This window comes from Vespula pensylvanica, chromosome 4 (assembly GCF_014466175.1).
Source record: "Vespula pensylvanica isolate Volc-1 chromosome 4, ASM1446617v1, whole genome shotgun sequence".
Classification (NCBI taxonomy): domain Eukaryota; kingdom Metazoa; phylum Arthropoda; class Insecta; order Hymenoptera; family Vespidae; genus Vespula; species Vespula pensylvanica.
This window is the reverse complement of record NC_057688.1, coordinates 5,737,281-5,751,736: the sequence shown is the minus strand read 5'-3', so window position 1 is coordinate 5,751,736 and position 14,456 is coordinate 5,737,281. Positions and strand designations below refer to the sequence as shown.

General features: G+C 36.6%; 1 protein-coding gene across 1 annotated transcript in view; it reads right to left on the bottom strand.

Moving 5' to 3' along the window:
* The window catches only part of LOC122628458 (homeobox protein abdominal-B-like), an 82,825-nt gene extending 68,755 nt beyond the window's left edge, over window positions 1–14,070 (bottom strand). The window contains exon 1 of the mRNA XM_043810799.1: window positions 14,053–14,070. The gene's annotated coding sequence lies outside the window, so the exon portion shown is untranslated. The remainder of the gene's footprint in view (window positions 1–14,052) is intronic.
* Window positions 14,071–14,456: the final 386 nt, after the last annotated feature.

The window sequence follows — 14,456 nt, the reverse complement described above, 5'->3', positions numbered from 1 at the left end:
AAACAATTATATCTTAGAAAATCGTCGAGTAGATATAGTTAAAAAAAAAAAGTACTAACCATGAATTATTACTAATATCGTTCGCATAATAACAAGAATGATTATACTCTAATCGATAAACGAATTGATCTACTGAAGGAACTACTGAATTTCGAAATCGAAATGCGCAAAGCAAAAAAAAATGAAAGGAAAGAAGATAGAAAAGAAAATCGTGGGAAATCATTTTGGTAGTCGGAAAAATCGAAGGAGAGATCGTCTATGGGTTTTGCAGTTAAATCGAATTACGATAGCCAACCCATTAACTTCGGTTATGGAGCATCGTACGATGCAGAGGGAAACGATGAGATCCGAATGTCGAGCGAGAGCCTCGGCTTGGCTCCAAGTTGCACTCCCATTTCCGAGACGACTTTCAGAAATAAAACATAAAATATGTCAATCGCGGGCGGTATTGCGCGCGCGCACAAACACAAACTCACATACACAAGAACCTTTTCTCGTTCAGACGGATGGATACCACAGTACCGAGCCACATCGTCCGTTTCTACGTACTTACGTAGAACACGCTGGGATTTATTGCGGAAAAGCCTTGATTCAAGAGGTCGTTAACCGTCCTCTCTCTCTCTTTCTCTCTCTCTCTCTCTCTCTCTCTCTCTCTCTCTCTCTCTCTCTCTCTCTCTTCCTTTTTCTAAACCTATATACTCTTTTGCATTATTTATTATCGACTTATCGATTTACTTTTAAACCCCTTGTTATTTCACCAAAGACGAAAGTATTCCTTTATTGTTTTTATATGTGTAATTACGAAGACAAATGGATTTGTTAGAATCGATTGCGTTAAATTATTAAGATAATTTCAATAAATCTTGTAAAAGAACTTCGTAAAAAATGAAATTGATGATCGTTCGAATTTATTCGATAATTATTATGAGAAATTTTTGCAATAAAATAGCTTGCCAATTAACGGAACAATTTACGTTCATAAAGTTATATCGTAAAAATCAAAAATACGCTGAACCATACGAACTACTGTCGCAACGAACTATTGTCGCAGTATAAATGATTTGTTGTAAGAAAAAAGTGAAAAAAATAACAAAGAAAGAAAGAAAAAGATGTTAAAAAAATCTTACCTTAGAAATGTTGAAAGTTTCGGCAATCGTATCTCTCGAAAATAACTCGAACGTTGTTATATGTCGAACGACGAGGAACTCGAGAAATGTCAGGATCGAAGAATTTCATGAAGAATTTCCAAATCTTTTCTTATCTTCTTTCTTACACTTTTAAAAACGTTTCTCTTCGGACGACACAAGGTAAATAAAGAGATGAAGAAAAATGTAAAATAAAAAATTAGTATAATAATTTAGGTCGATCGAGATTAGATAGAATCGTCGTGCAGCTATAAGTAAAAGTGTCCTCTCTTCTCGAATCGAATCGAAATAGGGCTCGGGCATCCTGGCTCCTCTTGTTCCGGCTTTCCGTGGACCGCACGCGTCGGCGTCGGCGTCGGCGTCGTTGTCGTTGGCGTCGGCGTCGTTGCACCCTTGCGCGAACGTTCTCGCGCAAATTTGCGGCCATCCCTTCGACGAGTCTCTTGTGAACTCTCTCTCTCTCTCTCTCTCTCTCTCTGTCTCTCTCTCCCTCTCTTTGTCTTTCTCTCTCTCTCTTTCTATTCATATAACAAATACTTTGACTTCTTCATTCTAACATGGACCAGACTCACTACTACATCTTTCCTTTCTTTATCCTTCGAATAATCCACGTGTATGTATCATACTTATATTCTCCATCCAATTCGTTATCAATCTTTTATAAAATAAGATCAAATATGAATAAGATGTTGTTTCAAAATTGGAGAAATTTAACTGAATCTTTTAGATTTGTAATTAGAGATTAATTTCGTAAATCTTTCTTTCTTCTTCTTTTCAAGAAATACGTTGAAACGTTGACACCGTTCAAAATCATATTAGTCGATTAATAATTATTGTAATAATACGAAACGGAATATTGTAATTTAATATGCGACATTTAATTTTGTCTTCGTTAATATCAACAATTTGTTTTATTATTTCTATGAAATCAATTGAAACGTGAAAAAAATTAATCGTACGCGAAATATCGAAGATTCGTCCAAATATGGCGGGCGGCTTCGGTAAGAAGGAGTCAAGGCGTAAAATAAAGTGCTCTTGGCCATCTCTCGTGATAGTTAAGATAATACATTGACGAGAGAAATGTTCATGGACCAATGGTGTTGCTTAAGGTTTTAAACTATACGGAACACAACTCTTGAGGCATAAAGGGTCCGTGCAATTTTGCTTGTAACTAAATGAAAATAAATTCACGAGGAGCCAATGGTAATCCCTGTTCGTGGCCGGGACCACGTCTCAAACCTTCGTAAGATTTTATGAACGCAAATTACAGAGCTCGATGGCCGCCTCCTGCCAACGCCGACACTCTCTTCGTGCATTACCTACTCTTCTTTACCGGGGCCTTGCGAACTTTTTCAATTTTACAAAGGGTATCGCTTTCTTTGCCCGTACATGTCTAATACTCTACGTTGGCCCTTTCGTGTTACCTTCACCTTATGATTACTCATCATAATTCGTATATTACAAATCGAAAGAAACAAAAAAAAGGAAAAGATATCTGAACGATTCATTCAAAAAAAAAAAAAAAAAAAATTAAAAACAAAAATAATGCGTACTGATTTAAGTTACAAGGAGGAAAAAATGTTAATACCTACGATTATTAATCGTTTATAAAAAAAAAAAAGTCAACTTCCACCGATCGAAATTAATACTTAGTCAATCGTAGAAGATAGAACGATTTCTTAGATCCAATTGAAAAAAAACTGTGACACGTTTCTTAGAACCAATCGTTTTTTTCTTCTTGGACCAACTTCGATGCAATTGTCAAAAGATAAACTTTAAAAGTTAGAGAGATAAGTACGACAGGTAGGAGAATGTTTAAGTAAAAACGTTAACGCGGTTAGAGAGCTCGAAGGAACATAAAAGAGTTATCTCCTTCGCAACTACCAGCGTATCTGCGCTTTACAATTTCCCACAGGGCTCGCAATTCTATCGTATTCGAGTTCTCAGTTCCATCCATCCCTTTTTCCTTTTTTTTCCCCTTCGTCTCTTCTCTTCCTCACGAAACATGATCATTTCCTCGCATTTTCGTACTTGTTTTTATGCTTTTATCTTCTATGTGCCTTGGTACTACCTTCTTTCTTTTTTTTCCCCTTTAATTAGTTCTCGTCACGAAGTAGCCCTTTTATTCGGAACATTTATCCTTGGAATTGGTGATATTAAGAATTACTGATCCGAGTTAATGTTCAAACATTATTATTACGAAATCTGTTGTTTCAAAATTTATTAGACGATTATTACCGATCGAACCTTTACTTTCGAGTATCGTTTCCAAAAAGAAAAAGATGAAAGATCTTATTCGGTCTCGAGAACGTTTACATGCAGTATGAATACGAGTCTTACGATCCATCAAAAGATGAACCAGCCGATGGACCTCTTGAAAACGTCTAAACTGATCCAAATATGCGATTTAGTCTGGCATAAACATGTCCTCCAATTTATTAATATTACAACGATCGATAAGGCCGTGAAAGGTATCGTAAATTTTCTCCGAGGAGTTATACGCACACGCAAGAGAATCCTTGGTAAACGATGGATAGGAGGAGCTTGGCTCGCTCGTTTCAAGCTCATGGTTGTAGTTGTCGTAGGCGGATATGTTGAAGCTGTTTTCCAAGCGTCGGGTCGATGTTGCGTTCACTCTGCCAGCATTTTAGCTGGTGAAGCTGGGAAGAGAATTCAGGAAGGGAAAATATTAGGGTGAAACTCTCTTTCTCTATTTCTCTCTCTCTCTCTCTCTCTCTCTTTTTCCCTTTAATTCTTTCTCTCCCTCTCTCTCCCTCTCTCTCTTTCTCTCTTTTAAGGGAGAATGCGCGAGCGCACAAGAGGTAACTCGCAACACCAGAGAAAAGGGATATCTGGATCCAGTGTGGATGAGGAATGGAACATTTATGCCTTTGCCTGTCGTCAAAGGGTGCTTCGAGAGCCACGAAGCGTAAATAACGATACGGTAGAACCCTCCCTCGTTGTAATGGCATACCTCGGCGATACGTGCATGATCACTTTTCGAGTCCGTTGTCAGTGTCAATGTGAACGAGAGAGACGTTCAAAAAGAGAGACAGAGAGAGAGAGAGAGAGAGAGAGAGAGAGAAGGAGAGAGAGAGAAGGAGAGAGAGAGAAGGAGAGAATATCTAACGATCTATTTTAATCTCTCGAATTAATACGAATGAGCGAACGAGCGAACGAGAAACGATAAATGTAGAGGCCGATCGTAATTTCGTAAATATCATAGAATCGTTTAGATCGTTTTTGTCACTTATCAAATATCCCAGTTTTTCTATCATTAAAAGATAAATATTAATAAGTGAAATAAAAAAAAATATATATGAAAGAATCAATGAACCTTTAATTTATCGATAGTAACGAACTCATGAGTGATTCCATTCGTTATTTACTACGTTTACATATAATCGCGTAAGAAAATTATAATGTATCATTAATTCAAACACAAACGTTTTTCTTTTTTTATATAAAAAAGAAAAAAAATGTAACTTATCTAATATATTGAGAGAAATGAATGAAAATAGGGCTATAAGAGGAGTATAATTTATATGGCAATTCATCATCGTATATCAATGTCATCCTTAGCGTTGGTAAAGGTACGTAAGCAACCTTTACGAGAGCTTAAACGCGTTTCGAGGTGGAAATATTATAGCTATGACTATGGCCTAGGTAGGTACGTATATGTACTTATATACATGTATGTATGCATCTATGTAAATAGATATAGGTAGGTACTTAGGTATATATTGTAAGTACACGTTCCTCCCGATATATGTAATATATATATACAATGTGTACTTACATATTCTCGTGTAATTTTTTCGTATACTCGCTACGAGTAGGATAACTATGTGGTTTTCTTTGTTTACGGAGAGAAAATGTATAGTATGTACTTTATTCGCACGATCGTCGAATAAACGCAGCGACGGCCAGTTACGCGCGAAAACGAGCACTTTAGCATACACTGTTTGTCGTTACACTCGACGTGTCTCAATGTTCGCGTCTTCGAATATCGTAATTCTTCTAGCACATAAGTAAATATCACATATACAGAGAAAAACGAAATTTCTGTAGCTTGTATAAGGATTTTCATTCTTCTTTGTAAAGATTCAAGCCCGAGCAAATCCAGTCTACTCCCCCGAATGGATATATGTCAGACAAACTTAATTCATGACCGTCTTAGTTATCTTCACCAAGTGTTAGTATCTCCCTATTCCCTCCCCCAACCTACCCTCTCATCCCGTTGCTCATACAAGAAGAACGCGCGATTTAATTCTCCTCTCAGCTCGGCAGAGTCTGTCCCATAAAGTAACATTAATTGAAAATCTCGTATGTGTATATATATATATATATATATATATATATATACACACACATATAGATATATAGGTATATACATATATATTCACTCTTCGCGTGCCTTTTACTGGCCGAGAGAAAGATGGCGGAAATCTTTTGCTGCCCCTTTCTCGTGCGAACGATCCTACGAAAAAAGGATACTTAACGGCCGGTGTTAAATTTCTTTTAGCACGTATCCTTTTCTCTCCTTCTCTCTCTCTCTCTCTCTCTCTCTCTCTCTCTCTCTCGGCCTCTCTCTCTCTATCGAAGCTTATCACGCGACCAGCAAAATTTATTTCCTTTCTAAGAAATCGGTCACGCTTGGCAACGATCTTGACCCAGAGTTAAGTAAAATTTATTCCTTACCACTAGTGTTATCCCTATATAGGAATAGAACGAGACATGTTTTTGATGAAAAAGGAAAACAAAAGATTAAAAGCAAAAGAAATAAAAAAAAAAAGAAAGAGACAGAGAGAGAGATAGAGAAAGTTTTCATAGTATCAGCAATATTTCATGCATCTCGTCGTTCATCTGGCTATCTCTACGAACGAAACTCAATCGCGAATAAAAGGGAGCTTTGGGGAGAAAGAGATAGAGAGACTTGAAAAAGGAAGGAGAGAGAAACGTCTCTCATGAATAAGGCATGAGACGAAATCCCGCGTAGTCGTGTCTGACGGAAGACCAAACGACGAGGCAGGCAGGCAGGCTTCAGTAACTTCACCGTGTGCGTCGTTGTACTTACTGCGCCATTAAAATAAAATAAAGTCCTGCTCATCCCTACCTCCATCCTTCATTTCTCTTCTCCTTTTGCTGCTTCTTCTTTCTTCTCTTTTCTGTCTCTCTCTCTCTCTCTCTCTCTCTCTCTCTCTCTCTCTCTCTCTCTCTCTCTCTCTCTCTCTCTCTCTCTCTCTCTCTTATTTCCTTCACCGGATGAATTCTTTTTTTTTCCGTCTAGCACCTCGTACGTTTCTCCCCTTTTTTTCTTTGGTTCCTCCTACCTTACCACATTTTCAAAATGTTACACCAATACAGAGAAAAAAATAGAGAGAGAGAGAGAGAGAGAGAGAGAGAGAGAGAGAGAGAGAAGTCAAGGCGTAAACGTGAAATCATTGCCAAGTATACGAGCAGACGAGTCCTCCGCGTGTAGAGGTAGGTGGTAGATAGGTATATGTCTACCTTTCCAAGAGCCATGAGCCATGACTACGTTCGGACGAATCACAACGTTTATAATAACATCGTTTAACCACCAACAGTGAACGCTCGTGAATTGCAACTTCGTTTCTTCGTAACTATATCTATCTCTTCGACTCCTTTGTGTCTTTCATCTTCCTTCTTTCTTCTTTTTCCTAGATTTCTACATAAATGATACATATGTTCGATTACTCGATATCATTAAACCTTTTGTTTAATTATCCTTAAAGATTTATCTTTTATTCTACGCGATAAAAAATATATTTTTATTACACTTTATTAAGTCATCAGTGTTATATGGAAAAGTATTAAGTGAAATAGGTTGGACGTACTAGAAGATAGTCACTTGCGACATATAAATATGTACATATACATATATCCATGTACTATCTATCTATATATTCTTTTTCCAGAGTTTGGAGCCAGCAACGAAGTAATATCTGAAGAGAGAACGTCTCTGATGCAAGATTAATGTTCGCGTATACTTCCTGTACTTCCACGTTAAAGCATAACAAACAAGAAAGTCGTAAGAGCTAGTCGTAAAATAAATCTAATGACATGTTTCCATGGGTCTAGTTCAGCGAGAGCTAACGAAATGATTTTATTAGCGATACCATCAACGATTCTGCTTTATTATGCTTGACGCATGCTTTTATAGATATAACTTCAAGTATATTCTTCCCTCCTCCCTATCCTTCTCTTACCCGCCCCAACCCCTCCCTTCCTCCCTCTTCCTGCTTTCACGTTGCTGTTGCAACGAGGAGGGTGACCGAATCCAATTAGCAGCGACATGGACGTATCCCGTAATATCTGGCTTTCGACAAACGGTAATGCTCTTTTTCCAATGTACACGTGTGTACACGTGATTCACACGGCCATCTTCTTTTAAATATAACGGAAACATAATTTATTTATATAGACCCTTTCGTTCGTACGTAGAAATTGAAAAAAGATATATACATATTTTTTTTTTAAACATCGTAATTTGTGATAAAAAATTATCTTTTTTTAGTATCAATGTTTTTCGAGATACGAATATCTTTATGTATCGTTAGATTCAATTATTAAGAAGGGAGTACGGGATAGGATCAACGCCATTTTGAAAAAGCACATGGTTATATCTGACGTTGGTAAGACCAGAGGGTGTAAGATTTCCTCTGGTAGGGGCGGTTACGAGATGGAATAAGTAGGGGGAAATAGGATACCATCGAACTCGAGAGAAAAACGGGATCTCTCTATGACACAAGTGGTCTCGAGGGATTCTTCTTATTAGAAACGCTTCCTATACCAAAAAAAAAAAAACCTTATAAAGCTAATACTTGGTGACTCTTAACTTCGCTCTTTTCCCCCTCCACACATATACACACACATATATATATATGTATCTTAACGTTTAGTTTACGTGCTCGTTCGTTCGTAAATTATTTCTTTTTTTTCGTCGAATCTCTACAAGGTTACAACGAATTGTATTACCGTTGTGCGTTAAAGTCGATCGGTTTTCAACGCAATGATCGATGTACCGTTTCACGTATTAGATTTCGATTTAGACCCTTCTTTCCTCTATCGTTTTTATCTCGTACACACGTGAACGAGCCATTCTTCTCCTTTGTAATTTTTATCCGTTGGGTCGGATTCGTTAAAAAAAAAAAAAAATAAATGAAAGAAAAAGAAGAATGGAAAAAACTAAAAAATAATGCTCCGTACGTTTCGCGAAGAGATAAGTTTAGTTTTCAAGGAGACGAAGATAATACAAAACCATAAAACTTTCATGTGCGATAAAGGACTGCCTTGACATTCGGTTATCACGAGGAAACGCTTTCGTTATCCAAAGCTAGCTCGGAAGATAATGCAAGTGACTTCCTCTTGCAAAACACAAAATTATTGAAGTAGATAGACGTCATAAACAATATCTTAATAAAAGTATACAATATCAATAAATATATACCTGTCTATATCAATTATATATAGTTTCGGATATAAATAATAATCATCTCGTGAAACTATTTTATTATCGGGAAATAAAATTCTTTCATTTGTTGAGATTATTTCTCGTTAATTAAGAGAAATACTGAGAAACATGAGAAAAAAGTTAGAACGATATTTGTTCCCTTAAAATATCACCTCACCCTCATTTACCGACCCTTTACATCGTACCCCTTCATTATCGATTTCTAACAGAGGGTGACAAGACTTAGAAATGACCGTAGTAACAGCTCGTTCGCATTCCAAAGAAATTCACGTCTATCGTAGCGACGTGAAGACAGTTTTATGTCGGCAGATTTTGGTATATTTAGATTCTTCATAATATTCCTTATATAAGACAAGTAAAAGGAATAATAGGATTTATACACCTTACCCGAAACGATATTACATTTATTTGCTATTCCTTTTATTTTTTCTTTTTTCTCTTTTTGTTTGTTTATATAATAAAATTATTGACACGATTTATACGTTAATGTCGGAATTATTGATTGATAATGAAATAATTAATCTAAGTTTACAAAAGACAGAGATATACAATTTCTTGTAATCCGATTTTATAATGCAAAATCCCTTAGGAAATATTAAATGTTATCTTTCGCCAATTAATTTCCAAAAAAGAGAAAAAGAAAATGAAAAAGAATGCTTCGAGTTTGGAACGAAAGCTAAATGAAGTAGTATATATGTAGGAAGTAATGAGTTCAATTACGAACGAATATAAAACGTGTTAATTAAGATTTCCGCTATAAATAAATTGTTAAATAAGGATAAAGTCAAAGGGGAAGAGAGTTCATAAGGATACAGATCAAGTATTATTCGAATCACGAGAAGTCGTCGGCCTCACGACGACGTTGCGTTCATTCGACCGGTCACTTTGATGGGCAATAGACATGGTCTCCGTGACCATTCGGCTTGGTGATCCAACAAGCGCGGCACCTCTCTTTCTACTCTTCGCGTTAAACGATTATTTTTGTTGACGTCGTAAATCCTTTTAAATGCGACACTCGAAGCTCCGTCGATATGTATCCGGGCTATGTCACGTACTTATTACAGGTTTCTATTATCGTATGTTCTTGATATCTCAATTACATCCATTTTTGATAATCTTTTCTAATCATGACAATCACGATAATCGTTGATCATAGATTCGATCAAGACATTACATAATCATTTTTCTTCTTGAATTTAAGAAATAACATTTTCAAATGACATGAAACAATACATAGGATATATCAATAATAACTATCGTATGAGATAATTTAAGTATATTAATAATTAATATTTTCTTTTTGATGCGATCTACATACATGAATACGTTCGATTGATCCAATGAAAAAAAGAGATATTGGAGGGTTCATTTTTGTAGAACAGTTACCCCGCTTGATCACATCCCAGTCGAAATAGACGTCAGAGATTTTGCGTATGCGGGACTATCGAGACGGCAATATCGAGTATTACGAGGGTACTTCGGAGAAGCTGAGAGCAACGTAAATCCAGCGTACCGTAGAAACCTGGCAGCGTTTTAAGATCATCTCTCTCACTCTCTCCCTTTCTCTCTCTCTCTCTCTCTCTCTCTCTCTCTCTCTCTCTCTCTCTCTCGTGTATCCTTTCGCCCTATAAGGATTAGGTAGACAATTTTAAAGCTGCTTTCAAGGTGACGGGCTACCTCACTCAGCACTTTGGAAGAAGAAGAAGAAGAAGAAGAAGAAGAAGAAGAAGAAGAAGCCGAAGGAGAAGAAGAAGAAGAAAAAGCAGAAGAAGAAGAAGAAGAAAAAAAGAAAGAAGGAGTAACGAACGGGGAAGAACGAACGGATGCAGAGCCTAAAGAAGGAAAAGAAGATGAAAAAAAATCAAACTGAAACGGCTTGGAAATGAATCCAAAAGAAAAAAAAGAAAAAAAGAGTGGAGAGAGAAAGAGAGAGAGAGAAAGAGAGAGAGAGAGAGAGGGAAAGGGAAAGAGAGACCAGGGAGCAGTAAAACGATGAGCGACCGGCTGCCAAGGAGATCCCGCGTGCAGATAATTGTGTAAGTGGAGCCCGAGCGCTCGTTCTCTTTCTTTCTTTGGTTGGCGAACCAACGACGATGCTTTTCTCCTTGAGAGAACCGCTCCGACGAGCATTCCAGGGATACTCCTCGATCGACGAAGGCAAATCGGGGAGATAGAATGGAAGTGAAAAGATGGCGAATCTTTCTCAAAACTTTTTATCTCGGTCTCTATCGCATCATCTCATTTTTCTATTTATTATCAACGAATTTTCTTCTCTATAAAATTCTAACAAATCATAACATACTTGCTAAATCTTTGGTTAATATTCATTCATTAATTCATTATTCGTGTAATTGAACACGTTCTATACAGATTAATATATACTATTTTGTTTGTATAATAGTTTATAGTATGGTATATTAATCGTATAGATATTTATAATTATTATTCCATGTGTTTGACGTGTAATAATAAATAAGAACATATACGTAAGTGATAATGAAAATGTTTTTGATACATGATATTTAATTGATCGAAATTATTCGATCATTAACCAAAAGCATATTCAAATCGTTTTATCTGAACATCCTGCATATGCAGCTAAATTTTTTTTTCTTTTAAGTTAGGCTTCTCTTTAAAAGGAATTGCAAAGAAGTGAAATCAGATACTGATTAAAATCATAAATTAGTCGAGTAAGTCGGCCGAATAGAAATTCGTTTCTCGTTTCGATCATCGTGATTGATGATCTCGTTCGTTGTTAAAATACGGAGGATCCGGTGATACGTTGTTTTATGTCAAGATAGAAACCTTTTTACATACATATGTATGCGCGCGCGCGCGTGTGTGTATATGTACATGCGTGTATGCGTGAGCATTGTAAGATATCATGAGAGTGTGCAGAGTTGCACGCAGCGACGGTAGCATTTATGGGCATCGCCAGCGTGAATATTTATGCGTAGACCATTATCGTCTACATAATAGTAGGTACCACGGAGGAATACATGAAGGAGCACGGTAACACGTACGTTCTTCGAACGACTCTCGTAATCACGGGTGACGGCTGTTCAAGGCCACAAACAGGATAAGTATAGAGTCTAAAAGACAATTGGAACGTTTGGAGTGGTCGACCATGTTCCTGTACTCTGTTCAATCTATATTGTTCGAAAACATTTCTTCGACTCCTACCTTCATGTATCCTTCCTAAATCGTCGTCGTAAAGATCAAGAAGAAATGATCCGAAGACGGTATGCCATACATTTTTCTTTCCTCTTTATTTTCTTTTATAATTTAGGTACACTGTAATAATCACTTGGGAAAAAGGAAAGAGAAAAGTCAATACGATCTTCTCTGTTTCTTTAATTAAACTTGAATAAACGAAAGATTATTATCCTCTTCTTTTTTTTTTTTTTTTTTGACATTGATATAAATATCTATCAGACGTTATAAAAACAGAAAAGGAAGAAAACGAAACATAATCGTACCATTGCATATAATATAAAAAATAATATATATCTACCACAAAAAATTCCGTTGCGTGTGTGTGTGAGAAAATAAAGAAAGAGAAAAGAAGAAAGAAAAAGAAAAAGCAAAGGAGTCGCTAGTAGAAACATGAAGAATCAAGATAAATGATGAAAAAAGACGATTGGCGGTTAAACCGTGGGTAGTAGAGTCTCGATCTAGACGGCCATCTTTCGGTCGAGCATCGGACATTTGCATTCGATCGTTCTTTCTTTCCGCCATCGAGATAGGATCTTAAGTTGAACGGCCATGGTAGTGTTGGAGGGCTACTCGGAGGGCTCTCCTAAGGAGAGATATGAAACGCCCATGGTGCCCAAGATGCGAAGGAGTCCCCGCATGGTTAAGCCAGTGTACGCTATAAGGCCAAGATCCTAAATCACATTTGGCTCTGGTAATGGGATTGCTTGGAAAGCCTAAACCCCCGGAGGAATGAAATCCCTCTGATAGTAAATCTACCTTCGTCCTATCTCTCTCTCTTTCTCTTTCTCTCTTTCTACCAATCTTCCTCTTACTTTTCCATCTCCTCTTTTTTCTTCTTCTTCTTCTACTTCTTCTTCTTCTTCTTCTTCTTCTTCTTCTTCTTCTTCTTCTTCTTCTTCTTCTTCTCCTTCTCCTTCTTCTTCTTCTTCTTCTTCTTCTTCTTCTTCTTCTTCTTCTTCTTCTTCCTTCTCTGCGATGAAATACTTCGTCGGGTGGTCGGTGGTTCACCATTTTAGTCCTGCATTCCATGCTCGCGGGAATGGAATACCGCGGAGAGATTAGCTTTATATTTCGGCTCTACAAAAGGTCCGACCAGTCTCGGTGCCAGCTCAACCTCGACATCTCCTCCTGCGTGCCGAATGGATTAGGTATATATATATATATATATATATATATATATATATATATATGCATATACATATACGTGCGCTTATTTCTTTCTTCTTTTTTTTATCTCTTCAAAATGACAGATAAAAATTATAGTTGTACGACAAATCCTTGTGGGAGGAACGAATGAGAATATTGCATTGGCATGATCGAACAAACGTAAAATATCAATTGTAGGTTCTGCATATGTTGACGACACTTATGCAAGCATGTATATATCTATTTTATTAACTCTTCGAGATGAGGAAACACTTAAAGAAGCTTGGGATAAGAAATTATCATAAGTTTAAGTAGCTATGTAACTTCACACGCGCATAACTTTATCTTTATACGTGTATATGTATATATGACATAGAAAAATAATCGACAGCCTGAAAAAATATTTCTCTTTTTTGGAAGAAAGAGCGGAAAAGAGGACGACGTTTTCTAAGAAGTCTTCTGAAATATCCAGACCATAAAACCCTTTTGGTGAAATCTACGGAAAAGACGTCACGCGGGAGGAATATAGGGTAACGGGTCAGTTTTTCTATCTTTTCTTTTCTTTTTTTTTTTTTTATTCTTCTTCTTTGAAACAGGAAGAAACGAATCGAGAAAGGAGAACGTAAAAGCTAAAGAAGAGAAACTAGGGAGAGAAAAATCACAAGTAAGGGAGAATATGACCCTCTCGTATTTTTCTTTGAATTTTCGAACGCCGACTTCTGTGAATGTTTTTAGAGTCGAAAAAATAATGAAAACAATTGTATCTTTGTGTAAACAACGATTGTTCGTATTCAGAGCTTCCGGTTTTGTTCTCTCTCTCTCTCTCTCTCTCTCTCTCTCTCTCTCTCTCTCTCTTTCTCTCTCCATTCTCGAAATCTAATCTAATTAACCACGTTATTACAAATGAATTAAGCTCTCTGAAGAAATATCGATAGTAAAGAGTAATTTTCGTGATTTATTTTTATCTTTAGCGTTTCTTTTTATTCTCTTTTCTTTTCTTTTTTGCTTCCTTTCGTAAATAATTTAACAAATATTTTCATCGTTACTTACCATCGAACAAGTGTCACATGTTTATTGGAAAAGTCTCGCCATATCCAAAAGAAAAATAACAGTCCTTTGAACAGAAAACACGAAGCACATGGTATTCGTTCTCGTCTTGCTTGTGGCACCTCGTTTCGCGTGTTAATAAATAGCCGTGCTATTACCCACAAGCTAATTCCTCGGACACTCTCTTCATTTAACAAAGCCAATTATGACAGGCATAAATGTAAGCACTTAATAGTCGTGTACACAAACGCACGCGCGAGGAATTCCTTTCTCCGAACAAAAGTCAAAAGATTCTGATTCATTTAATTTTTTGTTCTGTTTTCTCATTTAGTTCATTTTTTATAGAACGAACATATTACCTATATGATTAGATTTATTTCTATTTAATGATATATAGACAAAAATAT